The 23,787-nt window shown below is 42.9% G+C and overlaps 2 long non-coding RNA genes across 5 annotated transcripts in view; one reads left to right on the top strand and one right to left on the bottom strand.

Annotated features, from left to right (window-relative positions):
- Window positions 1-22,021, top strand: part of LOC309862756 — a 52,215-nt gene extending 30,194 nt beyond the window's left edge. Inside the window, exons 2-3 of the long non-coding RNA XR_014310696.1 lie at window positions 18,429-18,591; window positions 21,945-22,021. This is a non-coding gene — a long non-coding RNA (uncharacterized lncRNA). The remainder of the gene's footprint in view (window positions 1-18,428; window positions 18,592-21,944) is intronic.
- On the bottom strand, window positions 10-19,840 carry LOC309862734. Of its 4 annotated transcripts, none has more exons than XR_014310680.1 (5): window positions 19,597-19,840; window positions 18,648-18,745; window positions 11,437-11,567; window positions 9,767-9,886; window positions 10-2,912 (listed from the first exon to the last, which is right to left on the bottom strand). It is a non-coding gene; the product is annotated as an uncharacterized lncRNA (long non-coding RNA). The 4 variants fall into 4 exon arrangements; XR_014310681.1 differs by having other exon boundaries at window positions 9,810-9,886; XR_014310682.1 differs by lacking the exon at window positions 10-2,912 and having other exon boundaries at window positions 9,324-9,886.
- Window positions 22,022-23,787: the final 1,766 nt, after the last annotated feature.

Here is a 23,787-nt window from a genome sequence, read left to right as displayed (position 1 = left end):
TATGCCATTTAAAAATCATTGCCATTTTATAAACTGGGAGACTGAGGCACAGAGGACCAAAGATACACAGCTATTACATGTCCCATACATACACAATTACACACTACTTGATAAAGAGTGGGCATATTGTATGGTCTCCAGGGTTGCTGGAATGACTGCATGGGAAGATGACTATGGAACATGGAGCCCAGCACAAAGCAAGCACTGGATAGAGGTTTCTGTTTCCTTGAGAGCAGCCCTCCTTGTTGGAATCCTTAGCAGCAGAGCTACCCACCCCCCATGTAGCCCTATCCCAGAGGACATTATGAATATTCTATTTTGGAGAACCAAATTGTAATATGGGTATGGGTAAACCCAGCTTGGACCGCAAGGTGTTTCTAAAACATGGCTCTATCCTTGGTGACACTGACAAATGCAGCCCAAAATGTGATGTGTGGTGTTCAGGGCAGAGGCTGTGGACCGCCGGCATCTGGTCATGTGGCATGATTTTGATTATGGTCTGGCTATGTGTTCTAGTCCAGTTCTCTAGTCATCCCTGCAATTACTTGGCTTATTCAACATTCCTTTTAAAAATATATTTTATTTCTTTATTTGGGAGAGAGAGAGAGCACGAGAAAGAGAGAGAGCAGAAGCACGGGGTGCGGCAGAGGAAGAAGGAGATGCACGCTCCCCGCTGAGCAGAGAGCCTGATGCGGGGCTCAATCCCAGGACTGAAGCACCCAGGCACCCCTCAATATTCTGTTAGTAAACTTCCCCCTCCTTATTTTTGTTAGCTGTGTTCTATTACCTTCAACTAAGGACTCTCGAGGTTTCATTGCATTTGAAAATTCATCAAACATTTACAGAGTAGCTACTATGTGACAGGCACTGGATACAGCGAGAGCCACATTGAAATGTTCCGCTCTCAAGGAGCTTATCCAAAAATAGCCTTATCCTTCCTTTCCTTCTTTCCTGCAAGGGGTCATTCTGCTGGTAAAACAGCTCCAGCTCCTTCAACCTTTTCTAGGTGACAAGTTTCAGTTCTGTCACCATTCTGGTCCCTGTCCCTGATGTGGTGTAGGTTGACAGAGTGTTTGTGAGGAGTCTTACCCAGCAAATACCAGAGACTCAATCAAGTTGGATTAAGTTAAAAAAAAAAAAAAAAGGTATTGGTTCAGGAAATAGAACATTTTAGGACCAGTCATTTTCAGGCTGGTCAGTGGTTCTGAACTGAGCGTGCTCAGATTGCCATGACGAATATTCCACACTGGGGGCTTATACAACAGACCTTTACTGTCTCTGTTTTGGAGGCTAGAAGTTCCATATGAAGGTGTGGGCAGGGCTCATTCCCTCTGAGGCTGTGAGGGAGCATCTGTTCCATGCCTCTCTCCTACGTTCGGGTGGTTGGCCGACAATCTTTGTTATTCTTTGAAATGGGCCTGCGTAAAATATTAAGTAGCAGAGAACAGACAGAATGCCCCTGTTCGGTATTCCACAAAATGAGCCTTATTTAATTCTTCCATGATAGAAGGTTCCCAACTGAGGAACAGCTCTCCTCAGAAAACTTGGGGTCTTCCTAGACTCCTCATCAGAAATAAGCAGTCGTTCCAAAAGTTGACCTTAAATTACGGAGCCCAGAGGACTCACATCTCCCCACAAAAGCATTTATAACCCAATTTCCATTTTGAACCAAACTTTTTGGAAGCTCACTCACTCATGTGACAAGGTTCTCACAAGAAAAGACACTGTGCCTTGAGCACTTATTAATATTCATCATTATTTCTAAATGAAGACCAAAATGAGATGATGTTGTCAGGCTTATAAAAATGCATTATGAAAAGTCACCAAATATTGCTCTGCAGAGGATATGCCTCAAGCTTTAAAGATATAGTCAGAATATTCTGGTATACCAGAATATTCTGGTATATATCACACTTGTGTTAATCCACAAAGTGAGTAGAATTGCAGGTGAGTATGTGTGTTAAATGAGGCACCATGGATACACTGAGCATAAAGCTTATTTGCAAATCTGGTTTTAATCCCAGTTCCAGCCTTTGTACTCTCTGGGTGAGTTACTGAACTGTTGCAAGCATCAGTTTCCTCAATATCCCTCGTAAGGCTATTTTGAGGATCAAATAGGTTAACCTATGAAATCATACAGCAGAGCACTTGTCTATAAAAAACACTCAGCAAAATGGCAGCCATTGTGAAGTTAAACAAACAAATAAACCAACAACTTTTTCCTTTAATAATTAGAACACCAGGGGCACCTGGGTGGCTCAGTCTTTGGGTGTCTACCTTTGGCTCAGGTCATGATCCCAGAGTCCTGGGATTGAGCCCGAGATGGGCTCCCTGCTCGGCAGGAAGACTGCTTCTCCCTCTCCCACTCCCCCTGCTTGTGTTCCCTCTCTTGCTGTCTCTCTCTCTCTCAAATAAATAAATCAAATTTTAAGAAAGAAGAAGAAGGAGGAGGAGGAAGGGGCGGTGGGGGAAGGAGAGGGGGGAGGGGGAGAAGAATTAGAAAACCATAGGTGCACTGGATCCCTTGGCTTGAACATGTCTAAGTGAATGGAATCTGGGAAAAGCTACCCTATCACATTGCGAAAGGAGTGTTTCATCGTGCATATAGTCTGCAGTAGACGAGTAAGTTATACCTCTAAGGAACTGTTTTGAAAAGCCATCCATGCATACAGACAGTACAGAGTTCTTTAAGAAAAAAAAAACTGGAGCAAATATTCTCGCATCTTCCATCGAAACTGAGCGAAGTGTGGAGACGTTATATAAGCATAAAGGAGTAGGGATGATGGATGCTCTTCCAGCCAGAAGGGGGAAAACACAGAGGGAGGTTGTGGATGGTGACATCCTTTCCGAATGACAGTCCCGGTTTCCTATAGTATGCTGCTGTAATATAAATGCAGAGGACATCTTGGAGCCTAGTAAATCAAAAATACATTTGAACCTTATTGATTAAATAAAAAAATCAAATCAGTCTTCTGCTGAAACCTATTTGCAGTTACAGGATATTACCTGAATTTTGACACCATGGGGGGGAAAAATGTTAGCTAAAGACAGGAGGCTAGAGTTTAGAAGGTCCTAGACTTTCAGATTTACTTGACTCAACCTTCTTGAAGTCTAACATTACATCCTACCTAACTAATAAAGTGGACTGGGACCAAAGGACATCTTATATTGTCCTTTTCCTCAAGGGCCCCTCATAATTTTGTAGGCTCTGATAAGGATTTCATTTTTGGTTGCCTTCATTGGGGAGGGAGTACAAGGTGATCAGATGGGGTAAAGGGGAAGACGCCAAGAAATCTACTCCCCCGGGACGCCTGGGTGGCTCAGTTGGTTAAGCGGCTGCCTTCGGCTCAGGTCATGATCCCAGCGTCCTGGGATTGAGTCCCACATCAGGCTCCTTGCTTGGCAGGGAGGCTGCTTCTTCCTCTGCCTCTGCCTGCCACTCTGCTTGTGCTTGCTCTCGCTTCTCTCTCTGTGACAAATACATAAATAAAATCTAAAAAAAAAAAGAAAGACATCTACTCCCCCTTATCCACAAAGCATGAAGGGGAAGAGGCGTCTGGTCTCTTTTTTTGTTCCAGATAATTGACCTTACCCTTCTGATGATTAATGACCTGAGATCTCCTTCGAGCCCTATAATTTTGTAATTCCAAGAATAAAGTCTCTCTCTAGCTATCAAGGCAATTAAGGTAAGGATCACACCCGGGCCAAAGTGAGATTACGGCCAGAGTCATCTAGATATTTACCGTCATCCTCTCCTTCCCTTTGGCCTTGGAGGCCTGGCATGTTTCATCGAAAGAAAGGCCCCCTTGAGTGAGTGAATGGATAGTCGGTTGGGTTCACTGAGAACTGCAGATGCTCCAGGCATCACAGTCAACGCCGGCGGACATGGTGTCTGTCCTGCAGCACGGGGGAAGTGCGGACATAGCTGGGCCACACACAGTAGAGAGTCTTACTGGTTTGGGCAATCTCAGTGATAATGACAAGTAACAGGAAGGCTCTGAACAAAGAAGTTATTCCCAAAACCAGTGGAATAAGTTGCCCTGGCACATAAGGAGAAGCACAGTAGGCGCCTAGCAAAATCATGAAGCTACAGACGCTTTTGTTCAGCAACAGCTTACAACACTTCTTAGTTTTCCCCTCTCTCCTTGTGAGCTCTTCCCCTTCCTTATAAGCATCTCTTCTCCCCACCAGCTCACCCTGAATCCCAGCTCTTGTCTTTTGCCCTATGAGGAACTTGGGCCATGGACCCTCGTTTCTCAGATGCACCCATACTCTGTCCTGTGATTGCCCAGGGTATAGGAAATGAGCAGCGTCCTTGGGTGACCTGGATGGTGTATAAAAACCCCTCCTTGAAAAGTGACATTAAATAAAGATGCTATTTTAGGCACAAGGTGGGACCCACAGTTGTGAGTGCATTTACTGAGCATCTACGACGTGCTGGAGTTTTAGAAATAACTGTGGCCCATTCCCTTTAACTGCAGTCTAGTAGAGGCCAGTGAGGAAAACTGTTGACTTTCTCACACCTCGGGGTGGCTGCTTTTTTTTTATAAAGCATGAGGAAGAAAGTGGTAAAGACAGGAAGTCTAAATAATTGATTCTTGGGGTTGCTTTCTGGGCTACAAGAGATGGGTGACTTCAAAGACAGTGGACCCTTGTTTGAAATTTTCTGAGACAACTCTTGAGAATTGGAAAACCTGCTTTTCCTGTCATTTGTTGAATTTGAGGAAGCGGGACCAGCCCATTCTGTGTAGCCAGACTGGGTTCGTTTAGAAGGAAGAAAGGTGGGGCACCTGGGTGGCTCAGTGGGTTAAGCCTCTGTCTTCCGCTCAGGTCATGATCCCAGGGTCCTGGGATCTAGCCCCACATCAGGCTCTCTGCTCAGTAGGGAGCCTGCTTCCCCCTCTCTCTCTGCCTGCCTCTCTGCCTACTTGTGATCTCTGTCTGTCAAATAAGTAATAAATAAAATCTTAAAAAAAAAAAAAAAAGAAGGAAGAAAGGCCTCCCCATATCTGTTGTGTATCAAATGTGGCCCCAACTAGAAGCCAACCATTCCACAGGAGCTCAGACCCACCCTGGCTGGCCACACCCCACTGAAGTGTGCACTGTGTACCCTTCTTGTGCTGCATCACAGTCTTTTCTGATGCCCTCATGGCCCATGGAAGGTGTAGACCAAAAGTGTGCATAAAGCTAATGCCCTGGGGGTCATTTTTCAACCAATGGGGCAGTGGAGCCTGTGGCTGATTCTTCTAGCCGGCCCTCCTTTAGACAGACAACTCTGGGCAGCATTTAATGTGCTTTTCCAGAGGGCCTGGTGGAACGGAGCTTCTGACACTTCACCCCAGCAATGGTAGTTTCAGTAATGCAGTTATACTGGCTTTCTAACGCCTACTTCCCTACTCTTTGCTCTCTGGAATTCTCCCAATAGATTAATTTACACTCAAGTCCTTGCCTTAGGGGTTCCCAAAGAAAGAAATGAAGGGAGCAGCATTTTCTGATGATACTCTGTCTAGTGTTTGGACTGTAAGTGTCCTTCAATTACTTTGACTCATTAAAGTTATGCTATACCTTGTTTTATTAAAGTAAGAAATGTAAATATTTTTTAAAGATTTTATTTTTTATTTGACACACAGAGATCACAAATAGGCAAAGAGGCAGGCAGAGAGAGAGGGGGAGGGAAGCAGGTTCCCTGCTTAGCAGAGAGCCCGATGTGGGGCTCGATCCCAGGACCCTGACATCATGACCTGAGCCGAAGGCAGAGGCTCAACCCACTGAGCCACCCAGGTGCCCCAAGAAATGTGAATTTTTAAACAACTAATAAATAAGTTTAAAATGCCAGCAAGTAACATAGGAGAAAAGCCTTCAAGAAGGCATAATGAAAATGAAAATTTAAGTTGGAGAAGGATTCATTAAGATGCTTATATAATTGTTTAAAGTCATACATCTCATGTCATTGATGGCTACATATATTTGTGGCTGAAGGGCAAATTCTGGATTTGTGTTGGTAGGTACCTGGGGAGATAAACTAGAAAATGGGGTCTCTGAGGGTTTAACAGAAGATTTCAACTGTATCTATAACTTCTGTCCTATATTTTATTTTTTTATCTTTATTTATTAAAAAAAATTTTATTGTTAAGTAATCTCTATACCCAACGTGGGGCTTGAACTCACAACCCCAAGATTTAGAGTCACAGGCTTACTGGCTGAGCCAGACAGGCGCCCCTGTCATATATTTTAAAGAAAATATTCAAAGAAAACCTTACAAAACGTTAATTCATTCATTTGGGTTAGAAAGTAGGAAGGCATTTGTCATATGTTTCTGTACCACACATTTAACATGTTTCCCAATTTCAAAAGTAAAAGCCATTTTAAATGTTCTAATAAAATCCAGCGAATTCAAAGCCTTGAAAAAGAACAGAGGACCTACAGAAACTCAGTCCCAAACCATCATAGGTATCACCAATTTGAAATATCTCCTTCCAGATGTTTTTTTTCTAACTTAATATCATTGACTTGAAATGCAACCTTGAGCCTTGCTGTTCTCAGGACCTCAGGACTTCTGTTGTTGACTGTGGTAACCAGGGAGGAAGTACTGACAGAGAAATTTTAAAAATACATTAATTTTTTCCCCAGAAAATGTGAGATTAGCACTCTGAGTTTAAATAGGGGGTGTGACATTTCATGGTCACACAGACTCTAGATGGCTACATACCCAATCCAGAATTTTTATCGGGATTAAATCAAGTTCAACCATATTTCTATCTTTCCTCTCTCATCCATCTATAAAAACTATCACATTCAAGCTTTGTTCTAGCTGCTATAAGAACTTCCAGTTACTGTTTTTTTTTTTTTTTTTCTTTTTATGATCACAAATAGCCTTCCCCGGGGCGCCTGGGTGGCTTAGTGGGTTAAGGCCTCTGCCTTCGGCTCAGGTCATCATCCCAGGGTCCTGGGATGGAGCCCTGAATCCCGCTCTCTGCTCGGCAGGGAGCCTGCTTCCTCCTCTCTCTCTCTGCCTGCCTCTCTGCCTACTTGTGATCTCTGTATGTCAAATAAATAAATAAAAAGAAAAAAAAACCAAATAGCCTTCACCAAATTTGCAAACTAAACCTACAGTTTGGAATCTCGTGCATGGCTGCAACTTGGTATTATTTAGTATTATTTTTATTAATACACATGTTGGAAGACAAGAGAACATTTTGATAAATACTCATGAAATGTGCCAGATCGATGCGTATTTTGAGTATCTATTTGCACAAAGCAATAACGTGAACATATGGGCTCACAAGTTCTGAAGCCTGATACTGTTAGATAGAGGGATGCTGGTAATTTATCATGTGCCGCTAGAAGCAGAGAGATGAATTGTAAAACCCTATAATGGCTTCTGGCATCCAGGCAACAGACCTTTCTGGCCTTTCTCTCTTTGCCCTCAGACTCATCAGCATCTCAAAGTAGAATTCAAGGATGAAGTCAATGTGAAACTTTCTAAGTTTTCAGAAAGAGCCCAAGGGCTTGGTTATAAACAGAAATAAATACAAATTGCTGTAGGGATAAAACCACAGTTCGTTTTCCTCTGAGGCTTTTTAAAGGGACCTACAGCTTTGCATCCTGCAACACTTTCTCTTTCTTCCTCTCCTCCCCACGCCCTGACCAGGGAGCCAGGAAGACTAGCTTCTAATGGCCGAGGGGATCTGGCAAGGAGCGCGCGTTAAAGCTGGGGGAGTGATTTGAAAACTCTTGACTCCTTCAGACCCGCCAGCGCCAGAAGCTATAAATAGGAATCCTTGGCAAGAGGGGAAGAAGGGACAGACCTCTGAATGCTCTTGAGCAAGAGGGAGAGAGCAGGAATATCTTAAATATTTTGGTGCAAAAGCCGCTTCATTCCTTGACAGCAGAGCTGCTTGGACTTATGGGAGAACATTGATCTGAGCAGGACTCAGAGCCGAGAAATTCTGCTGCAGTGGCTGCTGGGAACCTGATGGGATTTCAAAAAATCCCTCTTTGGGGGGAAAAGTAGACAACCTTTGTTATTTTGGGGATGTCTATTAGGGACTGAATTATGCCCCTACCCCAATGTGTATAGTGGATACTTCCACCCCCAATGGGAGATGGGGACTTTCAAGAGGTCATGAGTGTTAGATGAGCTCCTAAGGGCGAGACCTTTATAAGAAGAGGAAAAGACACCAGAGAACCTGGAGCACCAGGAAAAGGCCATGGGAAGACACAAGAAGGCAGTGGTCTGCAAGGTGGAAGGCCAGGCCTCATCAGAATCCAAGCCCCTCTACGACTTGATCTTGGACTTCTAGCCTCCAGACTGGGAGGAAACAATCTCTGCTAGGCAAGCCACCCAGTATCTGGTGTTCAGTCATGGCAGCCCGAGGGGATGTAGACAATGTGGCTTAACACCGGGAGACAGATTTCATTTTGCTTGTGTCTATGAAAGGCACCAGATACATACCAAAGTCTGAGCAGTAGCAGACTGCTTAAGAGAATTGGCCACCGGACTCCCACGGGCCTTGTTCAAATCCCAGTTGATCACTTACTAGGTGTGTGACCTCCAGCAAATGACTGTCACTCAGTAGGGGACCAATAATAGTTTATAGTGAAAAATGACATATCAGATAAAACAATCTCTAGTATGCAAAATCTATAAAGAACTTATCCAACTCAACACCCAAAGAACAAATAATCCAATCAAGAAATGCACAGAAGACAGGAACAGACATTTCTCCAAAGAAGACATCCAAATGGCCAACAGACACATGAAAAAGTGCTTCACATCATTCGGCATCAGGGAAACACAAATCAAAACCACAGTGAGACACCACCTCACACCAGTTAGAATGGCTAAAATTAACAGGTCAGGAAATGACATATGCTGGAGAGAATGTGGAGAAAGGGGAACCTATGATATATATATATATCACATCTTCTGTACCCATCCATCTTTGATGGACATCTAGGTTCTTTCCATAGTTAAGGCTTTTGTGGACATTGCTGCTATAAACATTCAGGTGCATGTGCCCCTTTGGATCACTACATTTGTATCTTTAGGGCAAATACCCAGTAGTGCAATTGCTGGGTCGTAGGATAGCTCTATTTTCAACTTTTTGAGGAACCTCCATGCTGTTTTCCAGAGTGGCTGCACCAGCTTGCATTCGCACCAACAGTGTAGGAGGGTTCCCCTTTCTCACATCTTCTGTATCCATCCATATATCACATCTTCTGTATCCATCCATATATCACATCTTCTGTATCTTTTGATGGCTGCATATATATATATATAATGGAATACTATGCAGCCATTAAAAGAAATGAGATCTAGCCATTGCAACAACGTGGATGGAACTAGGGGGTATTATGCTTAGAGAAATAAGTCAATCAGAGAAAGACAATTATCATATGAGCTCTCTCTGATATGAGGAATTTGAGAGGCAGGGTAGGGGGTCGCTGGGCGCTGGGGGAAGGGAGGGAAAAAGTGAAACCAGATGGGATCGGGAAGGAGACAAACCATAAGTGACTCTTAATCTCACAAAACAAACTGAGGGTTGCTGGGGGGAGGGGGGTGGGAGAAGGGGGGTGGGGTTATGGACATTGGGGAGGGTATGTGCTTTGGTGAGTGCTGTGAAGTGTGTAAACCTGGCGATTCACAGACTTGTACCCCTGGGGCTAATAATACATTATATGTTAATAAAAAAGTAGTTTATAGTGCAAGATTGTTGTGAGGCTAAGTCCTCTAAGGCATGTGGGGTGCTCTGCTAGCTCTCACCCCGAGGCCAGGGCCTCACGTGTGCAGAGTAGGTTCTGCTCACCCAGGACTTGCATAATCATCATTCCACTGGATTTTTAGAGCAATTATATGAGATTCGTTGGGAAGGCAATACGATACCTATTTGAGAGAAGACAAAACCTAAATTCAGAGAGGCCAAGAAACCTGACCAAGCCCAAATTTCTAAGAAATCTGATAAATCAAGGAGAGCTAGGCTTCAAATGAAGGTCTCCTGACTCCCAGTTCAGTGCTCTCCTCGCTAAATCTGCCGTCTGAATTCCTCTTTTCCTCCCTCATTTCCTCCCCGTCTTATCTTCTTTTCTCCTCACCAAATACGAATTAAGTTTCTCTCATGTTCCGGGCACTTCCCTGTCTTCTCCCGGACTCCTTTGTCTCTTTATTCATTTTGGCCTGGATGTGTGCGGGCGAGCCTGGGAGTGCGCCTGCGCGCCCACGCTCCAGCGTCCCGGGCTGTCCATCTCACTGGAGATGACCCTCTGCCTTGTGTCTCTTCTCCTTCCTTACCTGCCAGTTTTTTTAGCTCAAAGAAGTCAGCACTCGGCTTTCAAGGGCATATTATAAATAGAGCCTTAACAGCCAGCTCTCTTTCCTTATCTGAAAACTGACACCAAGCACCGGCAACCGGGACAAAAAGAAAGAGAACAGGGTCAGTGGCGAAGCAGATAATCAATATCTTTAAGTGACACGAGAGCGAAGAATCCCAAAGGGGAGGTGGGAAGAGACCGGAAAATGACAGCCTGAGAAAGCCTGCTGGGCTTCTCCGGGGCGCGAGGGGTGGGGCACTGCTTCAAACAGCAGGTTCCATATTACATTGATGTTTTAATTAAAAAATATAGTTGGTTTTATTCAGTGATTTATGAATTGGGTGGCATGGGCCTCCCGTCTAACAGATAGAAGGGTGCTCCCATTTTGTAATTTTTGTATTTGGAATAAAACAAAAACAAAACAAAACAAAAATCTCTTTTCCTGCCAGTACAAATGACCAAAATGAAAACTCTGCAGAGTCTTGACCCCTAAAGCTGGGTAGGACTTGTATCAGGTCCCAACAGGACAGGAAGAGAGTTCTGAATTGTGAGGTGAGATCATGAAGTTCTGGCTATTTGGGGTGTGAATTCTGAAAGCAGAGAAACGCTTTAATGCAGAGTCTTAAGAAGAGAAGCAGGGCCGGGCAGTTAGAAGGAGTCAGAGTTGGAAAGGTTTGCATAGAGTATAAAAAGACCATCAAATTCAACCCCTCTCTTTTACAGATGAGGTGGCTAAGGCGTAAAGAGAAGTCACTGGCACAAGGGCTAATAATCGTAACCAAACAAGCTCCACCCAGCACAATGCCCCGAAGGTGGGAGGATGGAATGAAAGACCAGGGACTCTCCAAGAGGTCATCTTTTATGTCTAATATAGAGAATTGAAATGTGCCTTTAGGGGCACCTGGGTGGCTCGGTGGGTTAAGCCACTGCCTTCGGCTCAGGTCATGATCCCAGGGTCCTGGGATCGAGCCCCGCATCGGGCTCTCTGCTCAGCAGGGAGCCTGCTTCCTCCTCTCTCTCTCTCTCTGCCTGCCTCTCTGCCTACTTGTGATCTCTCTCTGTCAAATAAATAAATAAAATCTTGAAAAAAAAAATGAAATGTGCCTTTAGGAGGCTGGGACTGACCCCAGGGCACTGGCTCAACGATCCTGAAGGAACAGACTAGAAAGGCTGCAGGAACACAAAAGCAGACTCCTCTTGCTGTTACAGGTGGCTTCTGTGAATTCAAGGTTCTTCGGGTAGGTCCTTCTGAAGACCTGAAGTAGTGGGTTGGACAGGAAGGGATGTGGATGATCTTGAAGTAGCTGTTGGCTTCTGTACAAATAAAAAATGCCTCTCTAGGGAATAGAGGGTTTTTTTAAAAAGATTTATTTATTTATTTGATTGAGACAGAGAGAGTATGTGTGAGCAGGGGGAGTGTCAGAGGGAGAGGGAGAGAGGAAGCAGACCCCCTGCTGAGCCCGGAGCCTGACATGGGGTTCGATCTCCTGACCAGGAGATCATGACCTGAGTCAAAGCCAAGAGTTGGACACAGCCAGCTGAGCCACCCAGGTGCCCCTGGGGAATAAGGCTTTTATCCAACCTACACAAAAAAATACCCAAAAGGGATGGTGATCCTCATCCAAAGAACTAATCTTGACTCTGATCCACACACCCTGATCATTAGCCTGATGCTCAACCTAATCCTTTCTTTGACCCTTACCCTAAACTTGTCTCTGATCTTCACCATGTCTCTGAGCCCTCATCAAGACCCTTACCCTGATTTTGAGCCTCACATGGAATGAGACCCTCAACCTGACTTTGACTCTGGTTTTCACTCTGAAAAAACATGACCTAGTCCTTGCCCCTGTCCTAACACTACCTTGACTTTTAGTCTGATGCTTGCCAACATTTTGGTCCTGACTCTGACCTTGACATGGACTGACTATCACCTTTACCCTTACATTGAACTTGTCCTCTACGTAGATTCTGACTCGGAAACTGATCCTAATCTTGATCCTGAACACTACCTTATCCTGACTTTCACCCTGACCTTCACCCTCACCATGAATCCCTGTTCCTGACTAGAGTCCTCACACTGACACTGACCCTTATTCTGGTGATGATGCTAAACCTTTTCCTCACACTCCCTCTGAATCTGATCATAATCCTCACCCTGATACTCACAAAGACTCAGATCCTGAACTTGACCCTCACCAAGATCCTAACCCTGACCTTGACTCAGACACTCAACAAAACTCTCTTCCTGAATGAACTCTGACCCTTAACTTGAATGTCACACTGACTCCTACCATAACTCCAAGTCTAATTCTGAATTTGATGCTGAATAAACTCCTGACCTTGCACTTGGCTCTCACTCTTACCCTACCTTCATCCTGTACTTCACCTCATTTTGTCTTTGAAACTTGCTTTGAATACACTTATCTAACCTGGACACTGACCTTCATTTTGAGCCTGACTCTTACCTTCATCCTACCAAGACTCTAACCTTAACTCAAATCCTTAAACTCACCCTAACTCTGACACTGACTTTCATTCTCACTTTGACCCTGATTTTGACCCATACCCTTACCATGACCCTCATTCTACCTTTCACAGTGATTGTGAACCTGACCCTGAATCTTACCTTCACTCTACCCTGACTCTGACTGTCCATCAACCTAATCTTTACTTTGAAACACTAACCCCGACTCTGACCGTCAACTTAATCTTTCTTTGAAAACCTCACTCTGAATCTCTCCCTACTCTTAACTCTAATTGAAACAATGGCATTGTCACTGACCCTTATCTTTTCATATAACTTGACTCTGACCATAACCCTCACACACATTCTGACCCTGACCTTTACCTTGGTCCTTACATCCTATTACTGGTATCCTAATCCCCCTTTTCTGAATTTATACTAAACCTTATAATATACTAAACCTTATCCTTACCCTTCTCCTAATCCTAAGTCTCACACTGCCCTTATCCCTAAAGTTGACCTGATGCTGACCTTCAACCTGAACTTCACTATCACCCTCATCTTCCTATTCTCCATGATCATCTCCCCAAACTGACTCTGATGTCACTCTAACCCTGGCTCTGACCTTCCCACCCCTGAGCCTTACACAAACTTGATTCTCAACTTGCCCCCACCTTTCACCTCACCCTAATTATCACCCTACTTCAAAAACCTTGAACCAATGATCCTGAAGCAGATCCTGACCTAGACACTACTCTTAAACTGACTCAGATCCTGAACCTGATCCCAAGCCTTACCTGATCCTCACCTTTACTCTGATTTGCACAATGTTCTCAAGCTGACAGTGTCTATGAATACCATCAGACCAGCGCTTACTCTGACCCATTACTTCTGTGACTTGCCCTTGACCCTTATTCTGACTTAATGCTTAACCCTGATCCTCTCCCTGAATTCTTATTCTCACAGTATCTACAGCCTTGACCCTTATCCACATTATACACAGAACCTTCCCTTCCTTAAACAGACATAGTAAATCTGTATTTGACCCTGACCTTCAGTCTCATTCTGATCTTACCCTGACTTTGACCCTAACATTGATATTTACCCTGATCGAGACCCTCACTGTGACTATGCACTTGACTTTTACCCTCACTTTAGTCTGAATCTCATCCTTACATTCATCTGACTCTGATGCCTGGTCTGAACTTGGTTCCAACTTCACTTTTGTCCGTAACTTAAACCTCACCCTAACTCCGAAGAGTAACCTGATCATGATTTTTACCCTGACACTCACCATTATCCTGACCCTCACGTGATGCTAATCCTGACCTTCTGTGACCCTGAAATTGATTTTACCTTGACTGTCACCTGGATTATGAACTACATGTTAACCTTTCCTGCAACTTATTCTGACCATATTCCTTAATTTGACCCTCACCCTAAATGTGACCCTCATCTTGAGACTGACTGGACTCTAGCTAAACCTGACCCTGGGCATCACCATGAGCCAACTCTCACCTTCACCCTGAACCTATCCTTCACCCTATGCCTGAGGCTGGCCCTCACAATGATGCAGACCCTTATGCTGTCTCTGACCCTCACTATTACCATGACTTTGACCTCGACCTAGAAGCTTACTTTCAGGACTGAATTTGAGCCTGAAACTCAACTGACCCCAAATTGCACCATTAGCCTGATCCTATCCCTCACCATAATCTTCTCATTGACTCTAACCTGCATCCTTAACCCTGTTCTGACCCTCACCATCTCCATGACTTTTCACATGACCCTGACCCTCACTGTAACTCTAACCCTCACCATGATCCTGATATTGGCCCTTATTCAACATCAACCTTATTCAGACTTAGATCCTCACCCTCACCTTGTCTCTGACCCTGCACTTGACCTTGGAAACTGGAATTTCAATTAAACTTGAACTTCAATTCAATATGATCATCACCCTGTTGTGGTCCTGATGCTCACCCTCATACCAAATCTGACTCTCATTTCTACCTTGACACTCACCCAGCCAGTGACCTTCACCTCTGCCCTGTCTTGAGACTGACCCTGACCCTTAATACTATCATACCTTCTGATTATGAATCCTACTTTAAGTCTTACCTTGACCCACATTATTATCCTGCTCTTAACCTTGAATGTGAAGCTGACATTACACTGACCCTTACCACAGTTGTCCTTAACTGTGACTATCCCTGAATCAAACTTCATATCTGATTCTTACTCTGATCCTAATGCTCATCTTTACCTTTTTCATGACCCTTATCCTCAATGTGACATTGACTTTGATGTCACCCTGACACTATCTCTGACTTCCTTACACCTCAAACATTACACTGTCTCTGATGATCAACCTGACCCTAACCCTGTTCATTATTCTGAAACTGACCAACACCCTGACTTTGACATTTATGCTACTCTCACCCTGACCTTGACCCTCATCCTATGTGACCCTAATTCTCAACATGACCCTAATCCTGATCATACCTTGATTCTTACCTCACACTTAACACTGAATCTGATTAGAATTCTCATCCTGACCCAAATCCTCAGGCCATCCTTTCCTTGAACAATGACTATTACCCTGAGCCTCATCTTTACTTCACCTTGACCCTAAGCTGACTTTAACCCTGACCCTGACCTTCATTCATGTTTACCCTCACTCTTAACCTAACCCTCACATGGACCCTCACCTGACTCTGATAATGAATTTGATCCTCAACCTGACCCTCACTATGACCATCACCTTGACACTGATCTTTAAATCTATACCCCCTCACTTGACCCTGTAGCAGACCTTCTTTTCTGCTTCATTCTGACACTAATCCCCTCACAGACCCAGACCCTCAACTTAATCCTAACATACACTCTGACCCATATGTTTAAAAAAAAATTTTTTAGTTTTAGGTAATCTGTACACCCAATGTGGGCCTCAAACCCACACCCTGAGATGAAGAGTCATACACTCCAACTAAGCCAGCCAAGCACTCCTCACTCTGCCTCCCATCTTGATCCCAACACTGATTCAGACATCCACCATGATCCTAAAGTTCACTGTCATCATGACCCTCACCTTTAGTCTCACCCTATGACTCTTGCTCTGACCTTCAACATGATTCTGACCCTCATAATGGTTCTTATAATGGTTTTGACCTTAAAAATGACCTAAGTATTCCAAGTTGAGTTTAAACATGAACTCTTGTATATTTACATGCAGTTTCAACTAGATTTCTTATAACTAACAAAAAGAACATACTTTAAAAATCTATACATAATTCCAAACTTGCCTTATACTTATATGCACATCTTTAAACATGCTTCTTTGACTGGTATTAATATGGTCTACATCAAAGTAAGAAAGGCATTTGAGGAGAACATGTTCTCACTGATTTGCCTCAGATAAAGCATGGGTTAATTCTAGCAGTCAGTACAAAATTTCTGTAGATATTGATGTCTGATTTTTTCTTTACTGCTAGTTGGTCCAAGCAAATATGATTTCTAAGGATATTTGTTTTAACTCACAATAAGAAGTTACTGTGTACAGAACAATGTGTAAATCTGTACTCATTCTCACATATATGGCTTGGATTCCTCTTCTTCTAACTCACAGGAAGAAAATGCCGTGAATGTGCACATGAATGCTAATAAGTGGTTCTGAAGTGTTCTTGGTCATACCTTACATACATCTCTACGTAGGCAAACAGAAGTAGAATTGAAAAAAAATCTGTATTAGTGCAAAGATGCTCAGTCTCAGACATTTCTCTTAACAGAAATTCCTTAGCACTTCCTGAAGTAAATGAAGGTGAACCCAGGCATGAATCAATGTGCGCCATTCATCTCCAAGGTACATCCTTACTGTGCCATAGAGCAAATGGGAAAGAATCTAAAAGCAGTGGTGAGAAGAGTTTGTACTAATATAAACAAGCTCAGTCTCAGACATTCCGGACAAAAATAACCCCTTATTGGGGCGCCTGCGTGGCTCAGTGGGTTAAAGCCTCTGCCTGCGGCTCAGGGCATAATCCCAGGGTCCTGGAATCGAGCCCCACATCGGGCTCTCTGCTCAGCAGGGAGCCTGCTTCCCCCTCTCTCTCTGCCTGCCTCTCTGTCTGCTTATGATCTCTGTTTGTCAAATAAGTAAATAAAATCTTTAAAGAAAAATAACCCTTATTGTTTCTCAGCGTAAAGCAAGATAAACACAAGGACAGAAAATACATTTCCAAACATGCTGTTGTTAAAAGGAGAAAACAGATAAAAATGCACTGCTTATTAAACATAGTTTTAATTGACTCTTTGTTCTTAAAATGTCTGTGGATTAGGAAAATATGCAAATGACTTTGGATAGCAATACATGTACGTTTGTATTTGCCTTCTCCAAGCTTTGATGAAGGTGAAAGAAATGCTCATAAAAAAATTACCTGGTGGTTTTTAACTTTCTGCCCTCTGGGTATGCCTTACATCTACAGAAAAAAAAAAAAAAGAATGATTTAAAAAAGTATTTGGTGGAAGTAGTTGATTATATTCAGTACAAATATTGCAGAGAGATACAGGTGTGTGTATAGGTTGGGATTTTATGTTTATTTTCTAACAGTTATGCAGTGTACTCATATAATAAATCTAAGATGATATATCATTTAATTTATTATATTGACAATTATATTTTAAAGCTATAGTTTAAGTTATCTCTATGTTTTACAGCTATCTATATATATATATCTTTTTTTAAAAGAAAGGTCTATGCCCAATGTAGGTCTTGAACTCACAATCTTAAGATCAAGGGTCACATACTCTACCAACTGAGTCAGCCAGTTGCCCCACATATCCCTATAGATGTTAATGCAGACAATTTGTTACATAAGTAATGTACAAAAGAGTAAAATTAGAATTTGAGCCTTTCATGTAAAACAACTTATTTTATGCCCAGATCAGTAGAAGTTCCTTTTTGTCACCAACTATTCACTGTTGGTTAATATTAATGTTCAGGCTTGTTGCATATTCTTCAGCCATTTTCTTAGCTATTCTCTGGGACACCCTTGCTCTAATTTCATTTACTTAGAGTTAAAAATGCTTTCACAGAGTTAAATTTATCCTTTAGACATAGACAACTTCCAGAAATTAAATCACTTCAGATGACTACCGTGATTGTCCTTACTGGGGATTGTCAGCTCACAAAAAACAGAAGTGCCAATATTTGTGCTGAGAGTAAATGAGGTTTGAGCTAGTCTACAAATTCGGAACCATTCAGAAACAAAGATGTTTCTAACATTGAAAACCTTATATAAATTGGACATTAAAGAATGTTTAGATGCTTTCTATTACCTACGAAAATAGCTTAAATAAAAATAAAAGGTTGGGGTGCCTGGGTGGCTCAGTTGTTAAGTGTCTGCCTTCCACTCGGGTCATGATCCCAGGGCTCTGGGATGGAGTCCTGCGTCAGGCTCCCTTCTCCAGGGAGAGCCTGCTTCTCCCTCTTCCACTCTCCTAGCTTGTACTCTCTCTTTCTCTCTGTCAAATAAATAAAATCTTAAAAAATAAATAAATAAAAGGTCAAAGACAAAGTTATAATATGACAGCAATGTTTTAACAGACCACTATGTTAAATAATGTTAATTGAGATAAATACCTTATAATCACACAGGCAAGAACAGTCTTGGAGGAATTCAAAGAGGATGTTACTGTCGGAAAGAAGTCTCTAATTCAGTTTGAGATGCGCACAGCACCTCAGGATGCCTGATTAATCCAGAACATTTGAAAATGGAGTTTAACAAAAAATCTTCATGATATTGTCTATTTTAAAAAAGGTAAGTCAGCAACAATATTCAACTAATACTGGTGGTTTTTTCAAACCAAGTCTTACCTGCCAATCACACAATCTTGATAAAATGGTCAAGGTGGGTCATAGAGGGAACCAGGGGCCCCGTGGACAGCTCCAAATGGACAGCATACAGATACTTTCTGCAATGAATTAGAAATATATTCTGCTTATTGCGTATTTATTCTCAGGGTGCATTGAAGTGTTTTACATTGCCATATCAAGCTAGTCCCATACTTGGGGAGGGGTAAATGGCTTGGTTTTGCTTTCCCACCTGGGAAATTCTCACATCTCTAATGACAGAGACATTCATCTTACTAGTACTTTAAGTACTTTTACATAGAAACTTCACTGTCCTTGTCAACCCCAAGTCTTCAAGAAATATCGAAAGACCAGAATTTTGTTTTATTTTTAAAAAGATTTTTATTTATTTGACAGAGAAATAGAGAGCACAAGTAGGCAGAGTGGCAGGCAGAGGGAGAGGGAGAAGCAGGCTCCCTGCTGATCAGGGAGCCCCATGCAGACCTTGATCCCGGCACCCTGGAATCATGACCTGAGCTGAAGGCAGCCGCTTAACCAACTGAGCCACCCAGGTCACCAGAGAGAACAGAATTTTAAAGTAAAATTAACAAAGCTCCCAAAAATCCTTGAACTCCCACCACTCAAAACTACCATCAGCTTCCCAATCTATAAAGTCAACCTTTTCTGCGACTCCCACGTTCCCACTTCCTTTACCCAGGACCCAGTGACGGACTGCAGGTTTTACCCCATCCAGCATCCTTCTGTGATTTAAAATTTTTGGCCTAAGTTCCCCTCCCCCCTGCTCCTCAAAGCGCATGCTCGCTGGCAGGCAGTAGGGTAGTTGGCAAAGTTTGCAGAGAGAGGGGTCGCTGCCCCTGCACACTGCTCAGAACCTGGGGCGGTCAGTACTCACTGTTGCTAGGGAAGGCCCGCTGCAGGCTGCCCTGCAGACTGGACTTTGCCCTTTACTGACCTTCGCGGGGGAAAGCCGCCTGGCCAGCCATCCAGGACATTCCGATAACTCCAGGTGCCTTGGCTGCCAAACTGCTCTTCAGGAAGGGCGAGTGCAAGGGAGCCATCAGCAACCCTGGGGACACCTGCTGCGGTGGCCGGCGAGCGCAAGGGTGTGCGGGGAGATCTTTAGCACCCCCCTCTTTCCTCAAGAGGAAGAACAACACAGGAAGCAGTGCCGGGGCTCGGATAAACAGCGGATCCCAACTTGGTCCTTCAAGAAAATGCGCTTGCGCTGGGCAGCCCGCGGGCGCGCGCTGAAACCGCGGTGCTGAGGGCCCCGAGCGCCGGCTCGGCGTCTCCACCTGCTGGTGACGTGGTCGGTATTTTCAGGGTGAACTGAAGTCTGTAGAGCGTTTTTAGAATGGGAACAAATAAAATTGGGTCAGGGCGGGGCGCCTGGGTGGCTCAGTGGATTAAGCCACTGCCTTCGGCTCAGGTCATGATCTCAGGGTCCTGGGATCGGGTCCCGCATCGAGCTCTCTGCTCGGCAGGGAGCTTGTTTCCCTCTCTCTCTCTCTCTGGCTGCCTCTCTGTCTACTTGTGATTTCTCTCTGTCAAATAGATTAAAAAAAAAAAAAAAATTGGGTCAGGGCTATCCAAGGGAGTCATAAAGAATAGTTGAGGGATATGCAGAAAGCATTGAGAATTAACAATGATTTGGCGACAGAAGGAACGCCTAGGGGTCTGTGCATAAAATAATTCAGTAATTTTTATATGAAAAACATAAATCCTCATTTATTCCTTGGACACATTATTTATGTAACAAACTTTAAAATGATCTGTTGTTATGCATTTATTTGTATGAAGTTGGAGGTTCATTCATTCATACATATTCATAAATAGGTGATAATGTAGTTTCTATGACTTTAAAATACAATATCCTGTGGCGCCTGGGTAGCTCAGTCCTTAAGCATCTGCCTTCTGCTCAGGTCATGATTCCTGGGATCCTGGGATCAAGCCCCACGTGGGGCTCTCTGCTTGGAAGGGATCCTGCTTCTTCCTCTCCATTCCCCCTGTTATGTTCCCTCTCTAGCTGTCTCTCTCTCTGTGTGTCAAATAAATAAATAAAATCTTTAAAAATTAAAAAAAAATACAATATCTTATACATAGACCTGTATATCTCTACAATCCTTATATCCGTACAAAGAACATTTATATTCATTATTATCTTTATTGAATCATCCATCCTTTTCCTTTCTATAGAGGTAAAATTCACCCAGAAAACAGAAATTTTAAAACCACTCAGCTTTCTTAAAGATAAGCTCTTATCTCCCATAACTTTAACTTTTTGAAAAAGCAAAAACAAGGTGTTCTAACTCTGGCCAAGCTGACTCCACAGGGTCTGTGCTCACGTGTGTGTTTGACTTGTCAGTGCCTTTGAGCCAGACTTGGAACATACCTGTGATTGAATAAATTGAGCTTGTTGCTGGTTGCACTGGGAAAGAATGCGGCCATTGGGAACCACAGGGAGTCTCAGTAAGAGAATGTTAGAAAGTACCTATTATAGAACTTGGTCTTTAATCAGGTGATTTTAGGAAGGCCTAAGGAAATGAGTGTTTGCTCTAGATTGAGTGTTGTTAGAAAGTGGGGCCAATTCTATGATTGGGTACTTTGTGGATACACAAACACACACTTAAGTAATTAAAAAATTTTTTAAAAGATTTCATTTATTTGTTTGACAGAGAAAGACACAGCGAGAGAGGAAAGACAAGCAGGGGGAGTGGGAGAGGGAGAAGCAGGCTTCCCACCGAGTGGGAAGCCCCATGCAGGGCTTGATCCCAGGACTCTGGGATCATGACCCAAGCAGAAGGCAGATGATTAATAACTGAGCCACCCAAATGCCCCTAAAGTTTTTAAACTATAAAGATTAAAAAAAATTTTTTTTAAGATTTATTGATTTGTTTGAGAGAGAGAGAGAGCAGGAGCAGAAGGGTCAGTGGGAGAGGGAGAGAGAATCTGAAGCGGACTCCACGCTGAGAGGGCAGAGCCTGACACAGGGCTGGATCCCACGACCCCAAGATCATGACCTGAGCAGAAACTAAGAGTCGGATGCTCAACTGACTGCACGACCCAGGCACCCCTGAAGTTCTTAACTATAAAGCATAAAATATAGTTTGTCAGTATATTAAGTAAGGCAATATATATAGCTTTAAATTTACTATGTCGACACACCACCACAACTTTCTAAAATAAAATAGTAGAAAATCAAGTAGAAGCTCTCGGTAATTTTTGTACCCACTATAATCAACTATGTATATTAATCATCTTTAATTGAAAAAAATCATTCTTTTCTTTCTTTTTCTATAGACATAAGTGACACCTAGAGGACAGAAAATTAAAAACCATCCAGGTAATTTCTTGAGCACGACCTCCTATTAACTAAAAATTTTGAGGAGTTAAGTACAAATATACATGTATTATCATCCAGAGGCATTTGCATATGTTAATTCACTGGTATTTTAAGAAACAAGGGGGTCAATTAAAATTATGGTTTGTAAACAGTGTTTTATGTCTTCTTTTTTCCTGCAAGTAAGAATGTGCCTTTGAAAGGAATGCGCTTTGCTGTCCTGATGTTTATTTCAGTTTAAGGAGCAATAAGGACTTATAGAAGGAATGTCAAAGGCTGAGGCAGTTTGCACAAACGTGAATTGTTGGCAATACTACTTCTTGTTCATCTAAACTAAGATGTATATAAGAGTTCTGTGAGGAAAAAACCCAAAACTCAGAAGCATACTTCATCTCAAGCTCTCTGCCTTCCTAAGAGTTACTATAAGGTAAGGGTAATCTATCCTGTAGCTGTGAAAACAAGCCCATACTTATACATTGTTTCACACTAACTTCTCATTGCAAACTAAGCCAATACAGTTAAAAATTGTATGTATGTGTACAGACAAGCAATGAAGAAGAAACCAAGTTCAGAACCAAGCATTCATCTCTAAAGAGAGGTTTTGGTTTTTTGTTTGTTTGTTTCCTAGATTTATTTATTTATTTGAGAGAAAGAGAGAGAGAGAACAGGGGCAGGGCTAGAGGGAGGGGGAGAGAATCTCAAGCAGACTTCCTACTGAACAGGGAGCCAGACTCGGGGCTCCATCCCACGATCTCGAAATAACGACCCCAAGATCACAACCTGAGCCGAAATAAAGAGTCGGATGCTCAACCATCTGAGCCACCCAGGTGCCCCTCTAAAGAGAATTGTTAATGTTGGTTAGGCTTAACTGTTAGTGTTGAACCCATGTGCTACCTGAGGTAAATCAATAAGAACCACCTGTTCATTTCAACTGTTCTTTCTTATTTTGAGCTGGATCATATTAATACAAATCAGAACAGCATATTTGAAAACATGGGGTACAAGTCTAGGTAAATTCAGAAGTATACACAGTTCTCAAAAATATATTCTTCTCATGAGTTACCAAGGAATCTAGATGGAACTAATCTTACTCAGACTCATCTTGATCGTGGCAAGGCTCACATCAGAACCAGAGGTCATAACAGAGGTCAAGGTCAGTAGTGGGGTCAGTGTCAGGCTCTAGTTAGCATCAGGATCTTGTTCAGTATTTCATAACAGTAGGGATTGTCAAGCTCAGGATAAGGGTAGGGTTCAGGTCAGGGTCAGGATATTGATGAGGGTAACAGTCAGGCTTTATGTCAGAAAGAAGGTAATGGACAAGTGGAGGATGACTTTTAAGGATCAGTTTTGTGTTGAATATGAGCTTCATGGTCACAGCAAGGTCCAGGATCAGTGTCAGGATCAGAGTCAAAGTATGTGTCAGGGTCAAAATAGGATCATAGTCAATGAAGGGTTTATTGTCAGGGTGAGGTTCAAAGGACAGGCAGGTAGAGTGTCCGGGTTGGTGTCAGAGTGAAGATAAAGTCAGAGTCAGGGTAAGGATGAGTACACTATTATGGTGGATGTCCAGGTGATAGTCAGCATCAGGTTAAGAATCCAGGTTATTCTTATTAATCAATTTATTTATTTGAGAGAGAGAGATGTAGAGAGAGCATGGATGCATGCACACACAAGTGGAGGGAGGGGCAGAGGAAGAGAGGGAGAGGGAAAGAAAGAGAATCTTAAGCAGATTCCAAACCCAGTGTGGAGGATGATATGGGGCTTGATCTCATGACCCTGAGATCATGACCTGGGCTGAAACAA

This window comes from Mustela nivalis (assembly GCF_964662115.1).
Source record: "Mustela nivalis genome assembly, chromosome: 1".
Taxonomy (NCBI): Eukaryota; Metazoa; Chordata; class Mammalia; order Carnivora; family Mustelidae; genus Mustela; species Mustela nivalis.
The sequence above is the reverse complement of the archived record's forward strand: the minus strand, read 5'-3'. Positions and strand labels throughout refer to the sequence as shown.